Raw genomic sequence first — 4592 nt, 5'->3', positions numbered from 1 at the left:
GGGAAGGGCCAGCCCCCGCCGCCGGCCCCCCGTCCCTCCGTCTCCCCCTCCCCCGAGCGCCCCGCCCCGCCCCGCTTCCCGGAGCTCACTTTCCTCTCACCCGGATCCAGGCGCTCAGGGGCCAGGCGGGGATGGAGCCGAGTCGCCCCGGCCCGGCCAACCTACCCCGTCCTCTCCCAGGTGAGAAGTGCTCCCAGATCTATCTGTCCCCTTTCCTTTGCTTCTTCTGCCAGCTGTCACCTCGGCCGTAGCCACCTCCCCATCAGGCAAAGAAACGTACACAAAGAACACGGGATTTGGATTTACAGATCGTGGGTCTAAATCCCTGCTGTGTGACCTTGAGCAAACTGCCCAACCTCACGGCGTCAGTTTCCTCACTAGTAAAGTGACTTGGAAGGATTCGAGAGAAAGCGTAAAACGCTTAGCACCGTGCCTCGTACGGCGCGAGTTCGCAGCTCTTTTCACTCCCCACTTGCTGCGGTCGGAGCCCGGCCCCCTTCTCCCCGCCCCCAGACTCGGCCCGACCTGCGCCCGGGAGCGGCCTGACTCCAGCAGCGAGTGGGGGAGGCGCCGCGGAGCAGCCGAGCAGCCGACGGTCTCGCGCTCCGATTTCCTCACCGTATGAAATGAAATTCCACAGGGGGATTCGAAAGGAAATGAGACCGGGACGCTCCGTGCTTCTCGGCCCGCCGCCCTTCCTGTCTCGGGGACACGGTTTCTAAATAAAGTTGGGAGGGTGAGAGGGCGGGAGGGGAGAGGCTTGACCTGTGCACTAGGGGCGAGGAAAACGCACAACCACTAGGACTCCTCCTCCCCCAGCCTCCCAGGCACCCCTCCCCTGCAGCCTGCACCCCTTTCTTCCTTATTCTGCTTCTGCGTATGGTCCTGGAGATTAGAGATCATGCGACCTGATTTCAGTCCACCTTTCCTCTCTCTCATTCCCAGCTCTCCGGGGGCTTTGGGCTGGTCCACCTTCTCTCTGCTTTCCAATGTGAAATCCCCAGCAGGTGGATTCCTAAACCTTTGTTGCTTTACTGTGGTCAAGCCACCGTGCCTCTCTGAGCCCTACACTGGCAATGTGTAAAACAGGAAAGTTCAAGTCTGCCGCACATTGTTGTTCTAAGAGTTAAAAAAGATAATGCCTGTAAATCACTTAGCATAGTGTCCGGCACATAGTTGGTGCTGAATAACTTGATTATTGCTGTTCTTTTTTTTTTTCTGGAACTGCTATAGGAGGTCAGTGATGGAACAACCTCCTGCTTTCCAGACTGGTGCCAAAGACATCTCCAGCAGCCCAGGTCTGAGGATCTGGGTAAAGGGCTTTCTATCCTCCTCCTGAGATCCTTTTGTCCAACACTTGCCACTGTTTTCATGCTTGTTTATATCCTCCCATTTCAGCCAATTCTCTGACACATGGCAGAGGCTAGGTACAAGTCGGAAGGATGTCTGTAACACTCATGTGGTGCTCATATTTTGTCTTGTATTTTTAGTTTTCTTATATTGGCAACTAAACTTGGCTGAGGGCAAGAATGGAATTAACTTTTTGGTATTTGGCTCTGTGCCTAGAACTGTGTTGGGCACATAAAAACTGCATTGTCTCCAGTTATCATCATAACCTTCCAGTGATAAAGGATCTATTAGCCCCTTAAAGAGATTTGAAAACTAAGGCTAGAACCAGAGTAATAGAAAATGACAGGACCAACCAAACCAGGACCCAACTTAGGCCCTTCAAAGATGGAGGGCAGGGTTATTTTCTCAGAAAAAGTTTCCAGCTGGAAATCAACATTCTTACCAGTAGAGTTGAATCTTCGGTATGCCTGTACTGAGTCAGGCATGAGACCATTGGCCTACAGAGGTGAATAAATGATCAGATGAACAGATCAAATGATCTACCAATCATTTGGGCTAAAGAGGTGAATAATCAGATGAATAGATCAAATGAATAGGTGATCCCCACTCTCTATGACCTTGTAGAAAGAGACAAAGAATAAACAAACAACAATAACTCATATGGTAAGTACACAGATAGCGAATTGTGGGTAAATTGAAGGTAGAGGTAGCTGAATTTGGAGGGCTACTTGAAGGGGGATAACCTGCAAGATTCTGAGCTGCTCAAACAAAGCAGAGTTAATGTGCACTTGGCACTTCTAGGGCACTTGCAGAATAGGGGAAGGGGGCATGCTTTGTGCTGAAGATAGATGTACATGGTTTATTAAACAATGAAGTTCACAAGCTCAAGAAGAAGGACCTGTCCCTCACACAGGACCTGGAACAAAGGAAACACCATCAGTGTTGGGTGAAGAAAGGTTATTATCAAATCAATAACAAACAACCCATGTAGAACCTTTACTCTGTGGCAGATACTCTTACATGCCCTACATTCACTATTTCATTTATTTCTCACAACAACTTGAGAAAACTGATGTTCTGAGAAGCTAAGCAATTTACCCAAGATCACACAGTAAGTAGTAGAAAAGGACTCAAGACACACATCTGCCTGGCCCTAAACTCTGTGTACATGGTACTGCTCTTGTAGAGGAAACTGCTTAACGCCCAGCCTAATTCATAGTTAAAGATGACCCTTTTGTGATCTGGACCTCTTATTCCTAGGCCTGGCATCCCTGCCTCAGCTTGCTTGGAGCAATTGTCTCCTTTGAGAACACTGGAAGAAGCCCCTTCTCCTATCAGAAGCTTTTCCTGTCAACAGCTTTTCTTTCTAGGCATGGAACTCATCACAGGTATTTTCCAAGAAAGAAAGCCAGAGGAATCACATTTCAGTCTGAATGTAGAAAAAAAAAAAACAAAGACCACGACTTAGAGCTAAGTCTGAGTGGCCTAGAGCCCCTCATCCTCCCTCTCATGGAGTGGTTTACACTGTCGACAATCTGCCCCTGGTGACAGGCATGGCATGTTTGTCTTTGTTACAGAAAACACTTCCCTGAGGGAGTTCCAGGCAGAGGGATATCCATCCTGTGACATGCACAGTGTTTCTGAAAGGAAAAGACAGCAACATGTGAATAGGACTTTCAGCTAAGCTAAAGGGCAGGCCATGGGTCCCTAATGGCTCTGGCCTGAGTCCCTGGGTAGCTTCCTCAGTCCAACCTCTCAGTAGTAAAAATGCAGCCACTTTGGAGCTGCAACAAACATGACTTCAGCAGGCTGTTGGGCAGTAGGAGCACTCTCCATTTGCATCTAATGAGGGGCTGGGTTCTAATTAACTACTGTGATGTGTTAATTTTTCAACCTGACATTTTCTGCTCTAATAGATTCTTGTAATGGTTCCTAAATTAAAGGCTGCATTCAAAGTCTAGTGTTTAGGTTAAAATCCACCACCTAAGGGAGTGGGAGCTGTAAACATCCTTTCCCTCCTAAGGAAAACCTCTCATTTGCAGTTCTTTGCTAACCCAATTAAGTGCTGAAATAGTCACCCCAGCGCCTGCTTTTTATTTCCTGCGAAACAATCCAACTAATCCATATTCAATAGCTTCCAAGAAAAGTCTTATTCCAACCACTCATGAAGAAACCAGCTTTGAATCTAGACAGAACGTTTAGAACTCACAAAGAGCTGTCTTGATAGAAAATGCAAGAAAGTGGTTCATTATTACCCTGTTTAATTTTTGAGGGAAAAATTCACTGGGATTAAAACCCCATAAATATCGTGAATTTACTGTGGAACAACAGAAGCATAGGAAAGAGCCATGCCACATCCCATCAGTTTTTAAATAATCTGGGTGTTACATCTTTCCTTGGTTCCAAGCTAGTTAAAAAACAAAATCATGTCTACAGGATAAGGTGAAAGAGAACACTGATGCTCCAAGTTGAGGAATCAGAGGTCCCAAGAGATTAAGTAACAACGACGTTACAGAGCCAGACTCACTTCTTAGTCCATTTCACCACTAGCCAGCCAAGAATCATCACCACGGAGTGCTGGCAAGTCAAGGAATCAAAGCCCTGTTTCTCCTCGTATCTATATATTTAGCAAGCATAAGATGGTACATCAGACATGCTTATTTATTGGTGATGATGGTTTAACATACAGATGGGCAACCAAGAACCTCTATGAGAAGCAAAAATAATGCAAACTTTGTACCTCCATAACCTGATTTCATTTCAGTGCTTATCAGTCAAGCCATTAGCAAATACTTAGTGATGTATTATTGTGGACATGTCACTGAGCTGGGTATGCAGATATGTATAGGATGGTCCCTGCCTTCCAGGAACTTACAGTCACATTGGGGGAGATTAAGATGAGACCAAGAGTAAAACAAGTTCGTTTATGGTTAAGTGCTTTTTCTTGGGCTCCCTTAGCCCCACTCTTCCCTTGTCATTGTATGTAATATTCTAAGGTTTTTTTTTTTTTTTTTTTTGGTCTCCTTCACTACCCTCTGAAGTCAGAGGCTGTGTCTTGTTCACAACTCTGCTTCTGAACAGCATAGAACGATATTACATGACCCACAGAAGGTACTGCATACTTTTTTGATGACTAAATAAATACATGGTTCAGGCTGTAAGTTATCTAATTCTTCAGAGGAAGATCGCCTTCATGATGGGCTGGGTGTAGGCAACCACCAAAATATAATCTAACTGATTTC

The sequence above is a fragment of the Galeopterus variegatus genome, unplaced genomic scaffold, assembly GCF_000696425.1.
Source record: "Galeopterus variegatus unplaced genomic scaffold, G_variegatus-3.0.2 Scaffold798, whole genome shotgun sequence".
NCBI lineage: Eukaryota > Metazoa > Chordata > Mammalia > Dermoptera > Cynocephalidae > Galeopterus > Galeopterus variegatus.
Note: the sequence above shows the minus strand (reverse complement) of the source record.